Raw genomic sequence first — 20,112 nt, 5'->3', positions numbered from 1 at the left:
ATCGAGAATAGGGACAGTGCTATCGCACTTCCCTGGGGAACTCCTGACGATACCGTTGTCTCCGGAACTTGTGTATCAAACTTACCTTCATACTGAAGACGACAACAACATCCCCTCCGAGAGCGTAGGTAATTGCTGGAGCACCACATACACTACTGGCCATTAAAACTGCTACACCAAGAAGAAATGCAGGTGATAAACGGGTATTCATTGGACAAATAGATTATATTATAACTGACATGTGATTACATTTCCACGCAATTGGGGTGCATAGATACTGAGAAATCAGTACCCAGAACAACCACCTCTGGCCGTAATAACGACCTTGATACCCCTGGGCATTGAGTGAAACAGAGCTTGCATGGCGTGTACAGGTACAGCTGCCCATGCAGTTCAACACGATACCAGAGTTCATCAAGAGTAATGACTGGCGTATCGTGACGAGCCAGTTGCTCGGCCACCATTGACCAGACACTTTCAATTGGTGACAGATCTGGAGAATGTGCTGGCCAGGGCAGCGGTCGAATATTTTATGTTTCCAGAAAGACCCGTACAGGACCTGCAACATGCGGTCGTGCATTATCCTGCTGAAATGTAGGGTTTCGCAGGGATCGAATGAAGGGTAGAGCCAGGGTCGTAACACATCTGAAATGTAACGTCCACTGTTCAAAGTGCCGTCATTGCGAACAAGAGGTGACCGAGACGTGTAACGAATGGCATCCAATACCATCACGCCGGGTGATTGGCCAGTGTGGCGATGACGAATACACGCTTCCAATGTGCGTTCACTGAGATGTCGCCAAACACTGATGCGACCATCATGATGCTGTAAACAGGACCTGGATTCGTCCGAAAAAAATGACGTGTTGCGATTCGTGCATCCAGGTTCGTCGATGAGTACACCATCGCAGGCGCTCCTGACTGTGATGCAGCGTCAAGGGTAACCGCAGCCATGATCTCCGAGCTGATAGTCCACGCTGCTGCAAAAGTCGTCAAACTGTTCGTTGAGATGGTTGTTGTCTTGCAGGCGTCCCCATCTGTTGACTCGGGGATCGAAACGTGGCAGCACGATCCGTTACAGCCATGCGGATAAGATGCTTGTCATCTCGATTGCTAGTGATACGAGACCGTTGGGATCTAGCACGGCGTTCCTTATTACCCTCCTGAACCCACCGATTCCATATTCTGCTAACAGTCATTGGATCTCGACCAACGCGAGCAGCAATATCGCGATACGATAAATCGCGATAGGCTACAATCCGACCTTTATCAAAGTCAGAAACGTGATGGTACGCATTTCTCCTCCTTACACGTGGCATCACAGCAACGCTTCACCAGGCAACGCCTGTTCACAGCTGTTTGTGTATGAGAAATCGGTTGGAAACTTTCCCCATGTCAGCACGTTGTAGGTGTCGCCACCGATACCAGCCTTGTGTGAATGCTTTGAAAATCTAATAATTTGCATATCACAGCATCTTCTTCCTGTCGGTTGAATTTCGCATGTGTAGCACGTCATCTTCGTGGTGTAGCAATTTTAATGTCCAGTAGTGTAGGTACAGCCCGCGCGTGGCATACCGCGACGGGAGACGAGCGCGTCGCCCAGCCTCCCCAGAAGGGCAGAGCAGACAGGGCATTGTTTTTGAGCTGGCGGCTGGTGGCTGGTGGCTAGGGACTGCGCTGTCGGTGTAACAGCCGGCACCGCCCGGAGCTGCGCGCCGAGTTAATACCGGCGGCGCGCGGAGGAATGTGCGCGCCAGATGAGCTCGCTGCCGGAATGCCGGGCTGTAGCATTCCCCGACAACTTCTTGAGGATTCTGCCCGTGCGCCGGGCCGCGCCGCCCTGGCCGACAGACGTTATTGATGGCGGGCCGTCTGTTGCCTCTTCCTGCTGCCGCCGCCGCGGCCTCCTTGCCCTGCCACGCCGGTTCAGCGACGCACTAGAACCCGCGATGGGCTGCAAATCGCATACACACGGCTCGGAACTGCTACTTCTTCGTTCACTTGTCTGAAAGAAACAGCCCAATATTCGATAATGTTTGAGTCAACTGCATATCGCCATACTGATTAGTCTCGAGGTGTCGTCATAACACAAACGCTCTGGTGTCTCATGGGCCCTACATATATGCCCTCTGCAATAGAATTAAAAGATGACTTTTACGAAACCCCGTAATTCCCACCCATTGTGACGCTCAAGATCATTTGTGTCACAGGGGTGTACAACCTTCTCCTGTATTGGTACGAAAGCATGGCGCCCTTCAATGTTATTCTCGGGCTCGAGGACGCTCCACACAGCAAAGTGTCGACACAAGCGAGATAAAGGCTACAGCTCAGAAGTTCATGTGAGATGTATGGAGGGTTAATGATGGCGGACCGTCTGTTGCACTGTGGATGTGTCACACGAGGGAAAGGTAGTCTCACGTCTTCCTACCCGCATTCCAACCGTTGTTTTCATGCTTTTGTGGTGGAGGTTAGATTGGTTGGTTGATCTAGAGGATGGGACCAATGAGCGATGTCATCGGTCCGGTCTGCATCTACATCTACATTTATACAGCGCAAGCCATCCGACGGTGTGTGGCGGGGGGCACTTTAAATGCCACTGTCATTACCTACCTTTCCTGTTGCAGTCGCGTATGGTTCGCGGGAAGAACGACTGTCAGAAAGCCTCCGTGCGCGCTCGAATCGCTCTAATTTTACATTCGTGATCTCCTCGGGAGGTATAAGTAAGGGGAAGCAATATGTTCGATACCTCATCCAGAAACGCACCCTCTCGAAACCTGGACAGCAAGCTACACCGCGATGCAGAGCGCCTCTCTTGCAGAGTCTGCCACTTGAGTTTGCTAAACATATCCGTAACGCTATCACGCTTACCAAATAACCCTGTGACGAAACGCGCCGCTCTTCTTTGGATCTTCTCTATCTCCTCTGTCAACCCGACCTGGTACGGATCCCACACTGATGAGCAATACACAAGTATAGGTAGAACGAGTGTTTTGTAAGCCACCTCCTTTGTTGATGGACTATATTTTCCAAGGACTCTCCCAATGAATCTGGACCTGGCACCCACTTTACCAACAATTAATTCCACTTCAAATCTTTCCGTACGCATACTTGAAGATATTTTACAAAAGTAACTGCTACCAGTGTTTGTTCCGCTATCATATAATCATATAATAAAGGAACCTTCTTTCTATGTATTCGCAATACATTACATTTGTCTATGTTAAGGGTCAGTTGCCACTCCCTGCACCAAGTGCCCATTCGCTGCAGGTCTTCCTGCATTTCGCTGCAATTTTCTAATGCTGCAGCTTCTCTGTATACTACAGCATCATCCACGAAAAGCTGCATGGAACATCCGACACTATACTAGGTCATTTATATATATTGTGAAAAGCAATGCTCCCATAACACTCCCCTGTGGCACGCCAGATTACTTTAACGCCTGTAGACGTTTCTCCATTTGCTAAAAACTCTTCAATCCAGCCACACAGCTGGTCTGATATTCCGTAGACTCTTGCTTTGTTTATCAGGCGACTGTGCGGAACTGTGCGGAACGCCTTCCGGAAGTTAAGGAAAATGGTATCTACCTGGGAGCCTGTATCTAATATTTTCTGGGTCTCACGAACAAATAAAGCAAGTTGGGTCTCACACGATCGCTGTTTCCGGAATCCATGTTGATTCCTACGGAGTAGATTCTGGGTCTCCAGAAACGACATGATTCGCGGTCGGATTGGGAAAAGATGGGAAAGGAAGTCGGCCGTGCCCTTTCAAAGGAACCATCGCGTCATTTGCCTGAAGCGATTTTAACTTCACAGTAACATCACCAACTGTCGACTTGGGCAGTCTTAGAACGGATGAAATGACCCTAAGGGATGTGTTATTCACATGACATGCAACGATTAGTCCACTTGGAACTTACTGAACTCGGCTGACCAGCCGACTCTGCTGTTACTGCTTCCCTACTTACTACACAACGCTGCCCGCGTTCTGTTATGGTGGAGGGTCCGCCTCTCGTCGAGTGCAGTAGTCTAGTCCTCGTTAGAAACTTGTCCGCAGCTCGTGGTCTCCCGGTCGCGTTCTCGCTTCCCGAGAACGGGGTGGCGGGTTCGATTGCCAGAGGGGTCAGGGATTTTCACCTGCCCGGAGATTACTGGGTGTTTGTGTTGTCCTCATAATTTCATCATCATTCATGAAAGTGGTGAGATTGGGCTGAGTAAAGGTTGGGAATTTGTACGGGCGCCGATAACTGTCCAGTTGAGCGCCCCACAAACCAAACATCATCGTTAGAAAGCCATGTCCATACGTTTCTATGGGACACTCTTTTCCACATAAATTTCCTTTTACAAAACCAGAAATCCATGGAAAAAATCTTATTTTACACTACAGAATTAAAGGATCAGTTTCTCCCATCCATTGCGATGCTGAAGTTCGAAATTTGGCTCAGAGATGTATATAGAACATTCCTCTGTAACTGTGCGAAAGAGTGAATGACTGCGATGTCATCCACGGGGGAGACGAAGCTTCAGGCAGCACAGGAACGACACCACGGAAAACCTATCTCAGGATGGCAAGACGTGGGTTTGAACCGTCGTCCTCCCGAATGCGAGTTCAGTGTTCAGACCACTGCGACACCTCTCTTGGTTGGGGGTCAGAACCGCGACACCGAGTGCTGAAATAACGCCGCTTACTTATGAGTGACCGAAGAAAACATTTCAGACACACAGCAACTCAGAATCGACACGCAAAGGCCTCAGAGGGTCGCATAAAGACATCAATGAAACCACCAGCTCCCTGTACCGTTCATTCCAAAACATTTCCCGCTCGCCAATGACATCTCACAGTGGGATGAGCAAGGGGAAGCCGTTCTTCACAACCTTTGACACTGCTGACACCTTCGGACATTTCACCCATGTTCTAAGGGTATTATCGGGATCAATCCCCATTAAACTTGATCTGACGCCTTTGGAGCACATCGCGACCGTAATTTGTGCTCTAGAGCAGTGGTTCCCAACAGGTGGTCCGCAGACGCCCAGGGGTCCGCGAGCTGTGCCAGAGGGGTTCTCAAGATGCTATTAGAATAAAAAATATATTAAATATCTTTCGTATGATAACAGATTTTTTGTTCTGGCCGCTCAATATTTTTTCAATAACGAATATGTCAATGTTTTTCCTAAGTACCAAAAATAGAAAATGTATAAAAAGATTCTTAATTTGCCTTTTTAGGTACTTGATACTACGATATGACAAGGTACCAATCATGCTCGTTGAGGGACTCCTCGAGAAAATTTTGTTGGGAACCCCTGCTCTAGAGAAAAGGTAAGAACCACGAGGGACCATTGAACACCATGAAATCTGAACGTGATCCGAATCAGCAAACGCTGTTTGTGCTTTTTCGTCTCTCCTACTTCGCATCCCGCTCTGGCATGATCACGGATGGGTGCGACTTTGACACATACGTGAATGAAACGGCAAACGATCTTTCTAAGACCTTCTACTTTGCCAAAACCCTCGGTGGCACCCTCCTTAAGAGTTGCAGGCGTGGAGAACATTGCTCAGTGTTTTTCACGGCTGCACGGACGGACCTGCACGACGCCAGATATTCCTCCCATCAAGGCATGTAGGTCTGCTGATGGTCTCATAGAAGATCGAAACGGACATATTAAAAATAAAAACTACCAACGTAAATACGGTCACGACTGTTTTTATTAAGCAACGCTGTGGTTTGCGGTTCCAAACTTCATCACAGAAGCGTCAAATAAGGGGTGAAATGTGGGTAAGAGGTGGTGTGACGACCCTCCGATCCTGCGACAGTCCACGGTTGCCACCGGTATTGTGGTCAAAGCTGATATCAGTGTGACATCAGCCCACCTTAAACGAGCTGTGGCCTTTTCGTTTGTGTCGTCGCTGTGCTGCCTGCAGCTTCGTCTCGCCCGAGGGTGACGTCGCAGTCATCTACGCTTTCGCATCGTTACAGAGTAAGGTCCTATATACATATCTGAGCCAGTAAAAAACCGTGTGACGTCAATGGCAGCAATCACTCGTGAGCTCCAGAGCGCCACCAGCAGTCCAGCTACCATAGTGACGTGGATGGGCAGTTAAAAATAATGAGGTACGTCGAGCAGCTTCTCATAAGCCACTCACTTCTGTACATATCAACGCTAACCGACGACTGACGTGGTACAGTGACGCCACGTGGCGGTGGATCGCTGGAAACGAGTGATGTGGAGTGATGAATCAGGAAATGCCTTTCGGCCATCACATGGAAGGGTTTGGGTTTGGAGAACACGTGGAGTATTTTAACCACCATTGTGTAGTGCCAACAGCAAAGAAGGACGGATGTGGTTTTACGATACGGGGGCAGTTTTCGCGGGTAGTATGTGATCCCCTTATTGTACTTAAGAAAATAATGAACACCGAAGGATATGAACACATTTTACAGTATTATGTACTGAGTACAGTAGAGGAACAGTTCAGACACGATGATTGTATCAGCATCATTAAGGTAATGGTTTGTGGACAATAACATTCCTGAAATGGACTGGCCTGCCGAGAGTCCCGATGTTAACTCGGCGGAACACTTTTGGGATGAGACAGAGCACCGAATTCGCTCCACACGTCAGTCCAACGTAACCACATTGTCTGCTTTAGTCCCTTGAGGGAGAACCGGCTGCCATTCCTTCACAGGCTTTCGTACGCCCCATTGAAAGTGTTTCCATGAGGTTCAAGCTGTCATAAAGCCGGACCCACCTCATATTAATGTCCATTACTGGGTTACGAGGTGCCATGTCTAAGAAGTGTTTTGTGGACAGTTTAATTCTGAATAATGTACGTGTGGCTTGATCACACACTCAACTCCTCCCCTACCCTCTTTCTAACTATCATGATAATTAAAGGGCAAATATAAAAACGTGCGGAAACAATTAATGAAATGACCCTGTAAATGACGGTTACAGAGAGTTGCATACACGCGATAATTTAATTAAATTATGAAGTAATTAGTTTACTTAGTACTCATTAATCAATATGGGAGTCATCGGCAGTTATTAATTGATTGCTTGATATGTGTCATTTGAGTATTAATAATGTCGTGCCTGTGCTCTCGAGCTGTTACATGTGAGCGAGCAGCAATGTTGTAAAGATCTATCGCAGAAGTCAGGTTTCATCTGTGCTTGCAGAGTGACGTGTGCGAACAACAGTAGCAGAAACTAGTCGTATATTCAGTATTTTCGTATCAGTTCCGCAGGTTTAATTCAAATTAATTTGTGTGTTTGTGTGCTTGCGTGGTGAAATTTTTCGGATCTTTGTGTATTTTCGAATTATAAAGGGGTAGTATCAAATTATAAGAATGGTAGAGTGTAACATCGCGTAGGCGGTTGTCATTAGTACTAAGACAGGGGTAGGATCGCATTGTAATAGCTGTATATTGGCGAAGTCGTGGTCATTTGATTGCTTAGTTCGTAAGTAATTTTTCATAAATCGCAGCTCAATCTGGCGCTGGTGACACAACTGTTCAATCGCATAATGCAGTTTTATTTGTCGCAACTCTATACGTCCAGATATTAGCAGTAAGATGGATAGGGTGTGTGCGTGCGTGCTGTGTGCGGGCTCAGGAGGAACTGGCCGCGGTTCGCGAGCAGCAGAGCGTGCTGTTGGCCACGGTCAGCCGCCTTCAGGCTGCTGCCTCGAGGTGCAGCGACGGCGTAGGGTCTGGCGCATCGCTTGAGACACCCCAGGTGTCGCTTGCTGCGTCCGCTGACTCAGCCGCCGAGGCACCTTCTAGTGTACCCGGCGCGTTGGGGCCGCCCTCACCTCAGGGTGAGTGGCGGACTGCAACGCGTTCGCGTCGCTCGAGGCGGAGTGTCAATGTGGAGGCTGGCCGGCTGGCCTCGCCCGTTCATCCTGTCAGTGGGCAGGTGGCCGCTCTTTCAGCAGGGCCCGAGCAGGCACACGGGGGCAAAGCTTGCTGGTTATTGGGAGCTCCAGCGTTAGGCGGGTGATTGAGCCCCTTAGGGAAATAGCGTACAGGGCTGGAAAGATTTACAACGTGCACTCGGTTTGTCTGCCGGGGGTCTCATACAAGATGTGGAGGCGGCCTTGCCTGCGGCTAGCAAGCGTACGGGCTGCAGACGTCTGCAAGTAGTTGCTCAGGTCGCCACCAATGATGCCTGTCGCTTGGGTTCTGAGGCGATCCTCAGTTCGTACAGGCGGCTGGCGGATTTGGTGAAACCGCTGGCCTCTCTCGCGCGGTGCAAGCAGAGTTCTCTATTTGCAGCATCGTTCCCAGAGTGGATCGGGGTCCTTCGGTTTGGAGCCGAGTGGAGGGTCTCAACCAGAAGCTTCGCCGACTCTGTGACGGTCTTGGCTGCAGATTTCTAGACTTGCGCTATTGGGTGGGGAATTGTAGGACGCCCCTAGATAGGTCAGGAGTGCACTACACAAAGGAAGCGGCTACTCAGGGAGCAGAGTACTTGTGGCGTGCACATGGGGGTTTTTTAGGCTAGGCAGTAGTGCGAGGTGTCTTAATGAACACTCACCAGACGACGTGCAGGCAGGGAAATCAGGACGCGCTCAGTGTAAAGACACTTCAGCTATCAAGATATTAGCAGTAAATTTTCGGAGTGTTCGGAATAGTTCCTGAATTTACTGCCCTCCGGGAAGCGTCTGGCGTGCAAATTATTCTCGGGACTGAGACCTGACTGAACCCTGAGATAGGAAGTTCTGAAATATTTAGTGAGGGTTGGAACGTGCATCGGAAAGACAGATTAGACATCGTAGGAGGTGGTGTCTTCATTGCAGTTGACAAAAATATTGTGTCTACTGAGGTCGAAGTAGAGTGTGATTGTGAAGTTATCTGGACACGTTTAACAGGGCTAGGGAAAATAAAGTTAATTGCTGGGTGTTATTACCGGCCACCAGGTTCCACCGTGACAGTTCTAGAATCATTCAAAAAGAGTCTACATTCTGTATCGAAGAAGTACTCGGATCTTACTATATTAGTCGGATGCGACTTCAACCTACCTAGTATAGACTGGGATGTCTATGGATTCATTACAGGTGGTACAGACAAGCCGTCATGTGAATTACTTTTGAACACATAATCCTAAAACTGTCTTGAGCAGCTAAATCGACAGCCACACGTAATGGAAATATTTTAGATCTGGTAGCCACGAACAGACCACACCTCGTCGACGGTGTCAGTGTTGAGACAGGGATTAGTGATCATGACGTTGTCATTACGACTATGGTTACGAAAGTTAAAAAGTCGGTCAAGAAAGCTAGGAGTGTATTCTTACTAGAAAGAGCATATAAGCAGTTCTTAGCATCCCACTTAGTAAACGAATCGACTTCATTTACTTCCGGTACGATGGACGTGGAAGAATTATGGGCAAATTTTAAACACATTGTAAATCACGCATTGAAGAAGTATGTGCCGAAAAAGTGGGTTACGGACGAAAAAGACACACCGTGGTTTAACAGCGCAATTCGGAGAATGCTCAGGAAGCAAAGACAATTGCACTCGCGGTACAAGAAAGATCGGGAAAAAGGAGGACAGGCAAAAGTTCGTAGAGATTCGTGCTGCTGTAAAAGGAGCGATGCGCGGAGCATACAACCATTACCACCGTCATACCTTAGCAAAAGATCTTGCTGAAAACCCAAGGAAATTCTGGTCTTACGTAAAATCGGTAAGCGGGTCGAAGGCTTCCATCCAGTCACTCATCGATCAGTGTGGCCTGGCAACGGAAGACAGCAAAACGAAAGCTGAAGTTTTAAACTTAGCATTTGAGAAATCTTTCACACAGGAGGATCGTACAAACATACCGCCGTTTGAGTCTCTTACAGTTTCCCGTATGGAGGACATAGTGATAGACATCCCTGGGGTTGTGAAGCAGCTAAATGGGTTGAAAATAATTAAATCGCCAGGTCCTGATGGGTTTCCAATTCGATTTTACAGAGAGTACTCTACTGCATTGGCTCCTTACTTAGCTTGCATTTATCGCGAATCGTAAAGTCCCGAGCGACTGGAAAAAAGCGCAGGTGACGCCTGTATATAAGAAGGGTAGAAGGACGGAACCTAAAAATTACAGGCCAATATCCTTAACATCGGTTTGTTGCAGGATTCTCGAACATATTCTCAGTTCGAATATAATGAATTTCCTTGAGACAGAGAAGTTGCTGTCCATGCATCAGCACGGCTTTAGAAAGCATCGCTCCTGCGAAACGCAACTCGCCCTCTTTTCACATGATATCTTGCGAACCATGGATGAAGGGTATTAGACGGATGCCATATTTCTTGACTTTCGGAAAGCGTTTGCCTCGGTGCCCCACTGCAGACTCGTAACTAAGATACGAGCATATGGGATTGGTTCCCAAATATTTGAGTGGCTCGAAGACTTCTTAAGTAATAGAACCCAGTACGTTGTCCTCGATGGTGAGTGTTCATCGGAGGTGAGAGTATCATCTGAAGTGCCCCAGGGACGTGTGGTACGTGCGCTGTTGTTTTGTATCTACATAAATGATCTTTTGGATAGGGTGGATAGCAATGTGCGGCTGTTAGCTGATGATGCTGTGGTGTACGGGAAGGTGTCGTCGTTGAGTGACTGTAGGAGGATACAAGATGACTTGGACAGGATTTGTGATTGGTGTAAAGAATAGCAGCTAACTTTAAAGATAGATTAATGTAAATTAATGCAGATGAATAGGAAAAAGAATCCCGTAATGTCTGAATACTCCATTAGTAGTGTAGCGCTTGACACAGTCACGTCGATTAAATATTTGGGCGTAACATTACAGAGCGATATGAAGTGGGACAAGCATGTAATGGCAGTTGTGGGGAAGGCGGATAGTCGTCTTCGGTTCATTGGTAGAATCTTGGGAAGATGTGGTTCATCTGTAAAGGAGACCGCTTATAAAACACTAATACGACCTATTCTTGAGTACTGCTCGAGCGTTGGGGATCCCTATCAGGTCGGATTGAGGACGGACATAGAAGCAATTCAGAGGCGGGCTGCTAGATTTGCTACTGGTAGGTTTGATCAACACGCGAGTGTTACGGAAATGCTTCAGGAACTCGGGTGCAAGTCTCCGGAGGAAAGGAGGCGTTCTTTTCGTGTATCGCTACTGAGAAAATTTAGAGAACCAGCCTCTGAGGCTGACTGCAGTACAATTTTACTGCCGCCAACTTATATTTCGCGGAAAGACCAGAAAGATAAGAGAGATTATGGCTCGTACAGAGGCATATAGGCAGTGATTTTTCCCTCGTTCTGTTTGGGAGTGGAACAGGGAGAGAAGATGCTAGTTGTGGTACGAGGTACCCTCCGTCACGCACCGTATGGTGGATTGCGGAATATGTATGTAGATGTAGATGTAGATGTTATTATCTTTGGTGTGCGCGAAGGCACAGTAGCAGGTAGTGCTTTGCTCTGTTAAAGTTTGGAAGCAGTTGTTATGTTTCAAATTTAAAGTCTCAATTTGGTTCAAATGGCTCTGAGCACTATGGGACTCAACTGCTGAGGTCATGAGTCCCCTAGAACTTAGAACTAGTTAAAGCTACTTACCTAAGGACATCACAAACATCCATGCCCGAGGCAGGATTCGAACCTGCGACCGCAGCGGTCTTGCGGTTCCAGACTGCAGCGCCTTTAACCGCACGGCCACTTCGGCCGGCTCAAGTCTCAATTTGTCGGTGTGTTTAATTAAGATGATTATGTAATGGTAACTGATCAGAGAAGGAGGAAGTGTAATGGAATCTTTTATTTACGTGAAGAGGAATTACAGGGAAATTTCTCTGAAGTCACTCTTCTATTATTGCAGCGCCATTTTTCACCTACCTTTCTCTTACAACTTTTAAATGATCATGGTTTTTTCCAAAGCAAAAAAGGAACCAAGTGCGTTCCGAAAATACTTCGATTTCCAACTAACAGAGACGTCATGGCACCTTACGAGTGTTTCTGTGTAGATACAGTAATTTGCAGGTTCAGCATTGTGGCTCTCGAGATAGAGCAGTACTTCAACGCGTTATCCATGTTTTTGCAGAACAGAGATAAGGACTAAATATTTCGATTTTTTTTTATTCAATCAGGGCCAACATTTGTCATTCAGAGACAGTTCGATTTTTCTGTGTTGTGTACTACTTTTAGTTCTGGGATCTGGGATCAATTCTGCGAAACTAAATATCGTAGGTTATTTGCCAAAGTTCATTATTCAGACAGTTCTTACGTTCATAATTCTGGCAGTCAGATTATTCACTTCACCAGTATTAAAAGCTTGCCTTATATTTACGACGGTTCAATTTTCTATTACGAATCATTATTACTTATGCACAGCTCTTATTATTCAAAACAAAGTGCGTCAGTCATATTTTCATTATTTTTTAAAGAAAACTTTAATGCTGAATGGAAAAAGTTTACATATAACAACTTGATTTATTGAGTTAAGCAGAAAGAGCAGAAAGGAAAGGTATACTATACCTTACAATAAATCCTCACAGTAGGAGTACAACGACTTGGGATATTAAATAAGAATGTGGCCGCGTACTTGAAGTAGCCCCTACTCACAAATAATGAGAAGAGCGATATGATCAACCACCTAAGTCTGCACATTAAATACTACACCCCGACTGTCTAATAGTATGGCGATCGGTAGTGACAACTGTAATTAGAGAAAACGGAAAATTTAGGTGGTTTAGGCGATACCTACAACAAGTGCTGCTGAGGGCTTCAATGCAAAAACTTTTACAAAGTAACAGCAATGCCGTAGCAGCCAAAATACTTTGCAACAGTCTTCAGCAGAATGACGTAGAAAAACAACAAACAGGTAGTGCAGTCATTGAGATCTGCACTGCTGACTTTTCTAATATGTTTCGCCTAAGTGGAAAAACCCTACACAAATCACTTCCGCCCTGGTGATCGATACAGTGTCCGCCCCATGTAACTGAGTGGTCAGCGCGACAGAATGTCAATCTTAAGGGCCCGGGTTCGATCCCGGCTGGATCGGAGATTTTCTCCGCTCAGGTACTGGGTGTTGTGTTGTCCTAGTCATCATCATTTCATCCCCATCAACGCGCAAGTCGCAGAAGTGGCGTCAAATCGAAAGACTTGCGTCCGGCGAACGGTCTAACTAAAGGGAGGCCCTAGTCACAAGAGATTTGCATTTACCGATACAGTGTACTTGCCAGCTCGCAATAAAATCTTTCCAGGGCGAGATTCAGCCGGCCTCTACTGTCGCAACCGCCCGCAGGTATCCTGGCTCTACCGTAGACCACGCGAATGAAGGCTAACAGTGCTACAAAGAAAACAAGCAGAGTCTCGCCCGAAGGCTGATTAGAGTTCTCAGCACTCATTGCATGACCAAGAATGAACTTACTTGGCCCTTTCCCATAGAGATACAAAAAAAGAATGATGACAAAGGTGGTAAAAATGAGAGGGGACAGGAACAGACCAGAAAAGGGATGCAAGGTGTCCAAACACATTTGGTTGCATACTGTCTAGCGTATGTGCCCGGTTTGGTATGACTTGTCCTTACCACGCACCGATAGATCTGTAAAGTTTAAAGTGCTGTGAACCCAGGCACTGCCAGGTAAAGAGATTCGGGACACAGTGACGTTTAGACATCACAATAATAGCTGTTGTACGTGACCGAAACTATATCAATGATTTGGGTCACCTCCACTTTAGATCAAACAGACGAACCATTATAACTAAACTAAATATTTTTACTATAATAATCACCATATACAGTGGGTTTACGTTGCTTGATTGTCGATGAAAAGACAAGAAGAATCTTAATGAACCTAAGCAAGATAAACACATGATAAATTACCAAAACAATTCTTACACCAGGGTAATCTCAAGAGAAAAACAAGTCCTAAGGTAACTTCACGTACACTGAACACATGGAATTGTACCCCAAAATTATCACACTGACAGTGTTATAAAATCACACAGTTGATTGTTCGTTGATTATTCTAATGTAGCTGGGCGATATCGTCTATCTGCCTTCCTCGAATTTAAGCCCCATGACGTGACATGGACACGAGGTAATGGAAAACACTACTCACATCAGCTTCAATCTAAAGCAGAGATGAAGGGAACACACTGTAGTGACTCCCACACTTAGCTCCTGAGCAACGCGGTGTTTACCTTGTGCAGACTGCTGCGATAAGGGCGGCCACGATCGGCTGTGGTTTGTGTCGGTGGCGGATGTGTGGACGCCTTGCGAACCTGTAGGCCTGACAGTTCAACCTGACAACTGTGTTTGTAATTAATTCAAATGGATATATCATACCTGGCCAAATTCTTATTCAATATCGCAGTCGTTGTGCCCTTACTGTGAGGATTTATTGTAACGAATACATATGTAGAATTCATGAAATATAGCTTTCTGAGGCAACTACATCACATGCAGCTACAGGAAGAAAACAGATATGTACCTGAATCAGTTATTAAATAATTAGAGTTAAGATTCCCCCCCCCCCCCCCCCCCCATATTACGAAAAACCAGGCAGGAAAGCCAGTGAACCATATATTACTGTTGTGCTCAGTCACTTGTGTAATGCATTTTACAGATGCGCTCAATTCCCTAGCGGAATGAAATATTCGTAAATGAAACCGCTACATTAAAAAAGGTGAAAGAGGTAATGTGTAGAGTTACTGGCCCGTTTCTTCGCTACCAGTGTTTTCGAAAGTTTTTGAAAAAGGATCTCGGATTTGCTGCGAGAAAGGAGCATCTGGTCCCGGCGGAGGTCGAGTCCTCCCTCGGGCATGGGTGTGTGTGTTTGTCCTTAGGATAATTTAGGTTAAGTAGTGTGTAAGCTTAGGGACTGATGACCTTGTCAGTTAAGTCCCATAAGATTTCATACACATTTGAACATTTTGAAAGGAGCATCTAAGAAAAATGCAATTTATTCTTTTGTTTGTGAACTACTACCATAGTAAACGGTACTTTGAGAACAGAAGGTGTTGTACATGAGTTAAGAAAAGCATTTCATTATGTGAACTGCACAATATTCTTACAAATGTTGGAGCACTGCTGGATTGGGATACAGCTCAACAGTGGTTCACATTATATCCGGATTGCAGGAAGCATAAAGTTGCCCCCTAGTCTCAACAAACAGGGGGCGGTGGGACGCGTCGCCATAGGTTTTTTTCTGGGTCACTAAACATGATCGGTGTCTCAATTTTTTAGTGTCTTTAAGATGGCACAAGTGTTATTTTGAAAGATGGTGAACGTGTCATAAAATATGTCACCAACTAGGTAGTTGTAACATCACTACGTGGCCTTCAGAAAACACATTACGTTGAATTGCAACAAAATACAATGCCTCCAATTTCTGACATGGGACTCTTGTAAAAGCGAAATTTCAAAATAGTCAACATTTGGAGTGAGAGTAGACGTGAAATGCTACCACCTCGGTCCCAGTTAATTAGTCCAATTTTAATTAGGAGTAGCCTTTGTTTGACCTTGAGGCATCGGACTGAATCGGTAGCTAATGCATACAGTTGCTATGTACAAGCTACCACACATGACATAATTAATTATAATTTTAATTTTAATGGAGGAGAAGATGCTAGTGGTACTGATAACTGCTGACTATCTTTGAGATGTTGGTTGGACACAATCATCACAAATGGAGAATATTAGCTGAAGTATTGGAACCTATTTGCATTATCATCCATATACATACTTAACTTGTAAAACAAACTAGAATAAAGAAAAATTTTACTTATTATCCAATAATTAAACATACGATTTACCTGCAGTGCACTAACTGCACAATGTACATTATAGTGTGTCTTTTAGTTGTAAGTGTGAGAAACATTTTTATAAATGAAAGTTTTGAACTAGTTCACTTTACAGTCATTAGATGAAAAACGGTATTTAACTGAACGTGATACAAGAAACATTATTGTGCTGAATGAAACTTTAATTTCGTCACACACAACGAAAGCAATGTTTTCACTGGACTTTATTCACCAAAGTACGTGTGTTGATTAAGAATGAATTTGGAAATTTACCTTCTGAAGTCAATTTCATTGTGTATTTCACAGCAACTGCATATTTACTACAGCAAGCTGGTTCGTCATTTACTCAGATAAGCTGCGTTAATGATGAAAGAATATAACAAATCTAGCTGGTACCAACTTTCTTTCGTAATTGTCAACATGAAGTATTTTAAGCAGATGGAACATAGGACTGGTATAAACTCATTACTTACACAGTAATACATGTAGGACCAGTTCCAGTGGTCAAACAGATAATTATTCAAATAAAATAGACACCACACTTGAGAGAGCGTTGGGTCACAAAGTGAAAACTTAATAATTATTCAAATAAAATAGGCACCACACTTGAAAGAGCGTTGCCTAACAGACCGGAAATTTAACTTTTCATAACACCTGCTTGAGAACGTGTCCAATAATTGCGCTACACATGTAATAGAAATGCGTAAGTCTGTAGTTACCTCAGTGAGTAGTTACATTGCCTCTGTTATAAATCCGCGTAATTTCGCTTAGCCCTTTAATGCATAGTGTAGCTGATCAGCTACAGACTTTATTTCTTCGATGTATCCTATACTGAGCAACATTTTGTAACGAATTCGTTATGTAGTTACGTGTATACACTTTACTGGGGCTGATAAGGGGCTAGTAGTTCTTCATAGCGATCGTAAATGGCAGGATGAACTGAACCAGTCCGACATGAGTGGATGTACTGCTGCGCGTGTGTTTTGGCGGAAAGTAGAGACTGGCTCTGAGCACTATGGCACTTAACATCGGAGGTCATCAGTCCCCTAGAACTTAGAACTACTTAAACCTAACTAACCTAAGGACATCACACACATCTATGGCCGAGGTAGGATTCGAACCCGCGACCGGAGCGGCGGTGCGGTTCCAGACTGAAACGCCTAGAACCGCTCGGTCATCGCGGCCCGCGGAAAGTAGAGACTTTTTTTTGCTGTTTATGCACTGATTTGTGGGTTTAAACATTACTTTTTTGTTTTGAAAACGTAAGTAGATGTGGTGTAGACAGTAAATTCGCGTGACTTTACAATAGATTTGGAATTAGATCTGTTTTTGTGTTTCTAGTGATTCTCAAAGATAATGCTTTGTTAATTTAATTTTAAAAAAATTTTCAATATTTTTTTTCGAAATGTCGGCACTATGAACTAAATGTGGTAATTTTTACAGCTTGGAATGAAAAATCATGCATTTAATGGTGAGCTGTAATCAGTTAAATATTAGGCTGCTTACAACAGTTCATAATCCATGCAAGCTGGTGTTCCTTTTGTGTAAATGGCCAGCCACCATCCAAAACATATGCTACGATGTCCATTTCAGAGCTGCAAAAGCTGGTTTTTAAAGACTTACAGAAATAGATCCAACACACCCAGCAATGTCGGTGCAACATGTGAACACCGTAACATCACAAAGAAACCTCCTTCAGAAGACTATCGAAAAGGCGGGTCTTTTGCCTTCTTTGTCCAACGGTAAATACCCTGACTGATGTAACAGCTAGTTCCCTACAGACATTACTCTCTTATTAACTGTTTGGAAGTTTCGACAATACCATTTAAATATTCGTTTTATATACAACATACGTAATAAGTACTAGACATCTTAATCATTAAAAAATATTATCTAAAACACCATGGAATATGAGATTACTCATTTACAGTCTTTGACACTAGGCTGCCGGCCGGAGTGGCCGAGCGGTTCTAGGCGCTACAGTCTGGAACCGCGCGACTGCTACAGTCGCAGTTTCGAATCCGGCCTTGGGCATGGATGTGTGTGATGTCCTTAGGTTATTAAGGTTTAAGTAGTTCTAAGTTCTAGGGGACTGATGACCTCAGAAGTTAAGTCCCATAGTGCTCATAGCCATTTGAACCATTTTTTGACACTAGTCTGTAGCACTTTACAGCACAGAATCAGTACGGTCGGACATACTCCATTAATTGTCACTGCTGCTGCTAGATGCAGTAAGCTTTCGTACAACTAATAGCCATACTGGCGTCTTCAGTGTAACAGATACCCGTGTTACAGAGCCATGTTTACAAAACAAAAATTGAAAATTGATTCTGAAAATTTTGTACTGGTGGTAATAAATGCATCGTTACAGAAGGGAGACTTACTTTGAAGCAACATTTTCAAGTTTGTGCTTCACAATAAAACTAATACCTCTCTGCCGTAGCTGCACATATATTCCATAATGGTTTTGTTGTTGACAATGCTGATTAATATTCATAAGACACTGTCAAATTCGTCTTGTGAACGCTAGATGGAGGAAAAAAAAGATGTGCGCTTGGATAACACTTGCTTAAGCGTCACACAGAAAGAAGGACACCACTCAGCAGGTTTCATATTCCTCTGACTTCCAGTAGCACTGAAAATATTGTGTGATAAACGTCAAGTGTCTTGTGACACATTCCTCCTACTCAAGAGTATCTTGCAGTAGTTGAGAAATTCTGTCTATAATGTGTTATTTAATGGTATTCGCTCTCAAAATATTTTCGTCTTTTTCTAGTTCTTCACCTTCTTTTGTTTTTAAGATTTCTAATCAACATTGTGTAAACTATGTATTGGCTTGTTGCATGATCAAGGAGCTCTGGCTCGCTAGGTCCTAAGGAACCTGATAAATAGAAAAATAAATAGACAAATAAACAAATACATAAAATAAAATGGCTGATCCATGCATAGGACCCATCGACGTGAAAGCTGACGATGTAAGAAAGAAAAGCGTAGCCGATGTATCTGTGCTATAGTAGTAACAAAACAAAACAAAAATGTTCAAATGTGTGTGAAATCTTATGGGACTTAGCTGCTAAGGTCATTAGTCCCTAAGCTTACACACTACTTAACCTAAATTATCCTAAGGACAAACACACACACCCATGCCCGACGGAGGACTCGAACCTCCGCCGGGACCAGCCGCAGAGTCCATGAATGCAGCGCCTGAGACCACTCGGCTAATCCCGTGCGGCTAGTAGTAACCACTAGCATTCGACTACTGAAATCGCGTACAAAACTAATCGACAAAACGTTTAGCCAGGCAGTGCTCTAATTATCAATTTTTAAGACTCAGCACATACGGCTGAAACATTAAATAGTCTAAGAGCCGTATGTGCTGAGGGCACAGTGCTGACAAGATGCTGATGAAAGCATTGTTTCTCAAAAAGCGTTGCTGAATGTGTTGAGTGCTACGAAAGTGTTTGTCCTACCAGTTACTGCTAGGCAAGCGTAACGACTGCTACCTTCCGTGTGAGAGGTGGGTAACACTGATGCACCTCTGTTGTTGGGAACTGTAAGGGCGTGTAAGAGTAAGGTGAGAGCTGTGTGTGCTTTGCTTTATTATTATCTATGTGGTGCTAGAGCTGTGTGGTCACCTCTGATGGTTCGTTTAGCGGGGCTTTAATTCGATGATGTGTTTGAACCCTGTACCTTGGAGGGATGCTGGTTCATGTGGTATCGAGATCCTTGTATCATTTAGATTAAGTATCGTGATTTTCAACTTTTCAGCAGTCGAAGAATGGGGCAGAGAGTCTGGCATTGTGATGGCAGACAGGAGGACCATCATGCTGGCAGGGAGGTACACAAAGGCTGCGGAAAGGCGTGCGCGGTCACGGAGGGTCAATTCGAAGAGCGCGTACCTACTTCGTGAATATCGGGGTGCACCGCGTGAAAGACAGGAGCGCAGGGACCAGTCAATAAGCTGGTGTCTCCCTTAAAATCGAAGTTAGATAGGGGAGTCAGGAAGAAAAGACCGCAAAAGTCAAATTTGTGTAGGTTAGAGAAGAAGAATTGGGAAATGTTCGTTGATGGAAGAGGAAAGGAGAACCTTAACAAGCAAAGATCTTGCAGCACTCTGGCTCCCGTCTTCATGGCGGTTGGTGGGTTTCTTAGCTTCCTCGCAGCAGGAGACGCGGAGTGGATGGGCTGTTACATTTCATTTCGGGCACCACTCAACCTTGCACCTTTTGAGGGGTTCAGTTGCCTGTCATCTAAAGTAGAGTGAAGTTAATACCTGTTGCAAACTTGCAGCTCAGATAAACAAGTACTTCTGGGTTTCTGTAAGAGAGAAGCCGTAATTTAAAAATTCAGTTTATTCTGAGACTTTAGCTCAAAA

The sequence above is a fragment of the Schistocerca americana genome, chromosome 5, assembly GCF_021461395.2.
Source record: "Schistocerca americana isolate TAMUIC-IGC-003095 chromosome 5, iqSchAmer2.1, whole genome shotgun sequence".
Classification (NCBI taxonomy): Eukaryota; Metazoa; Arthropoda; class Insecta; order Orthoptera; family Acrididae; genus Schistocerca; species Schistocerca americana.
The sequence above is the reverse complement of the archived record's forward strand: the minus strand, read 5'-3'. Positions refer to the sequence as shown.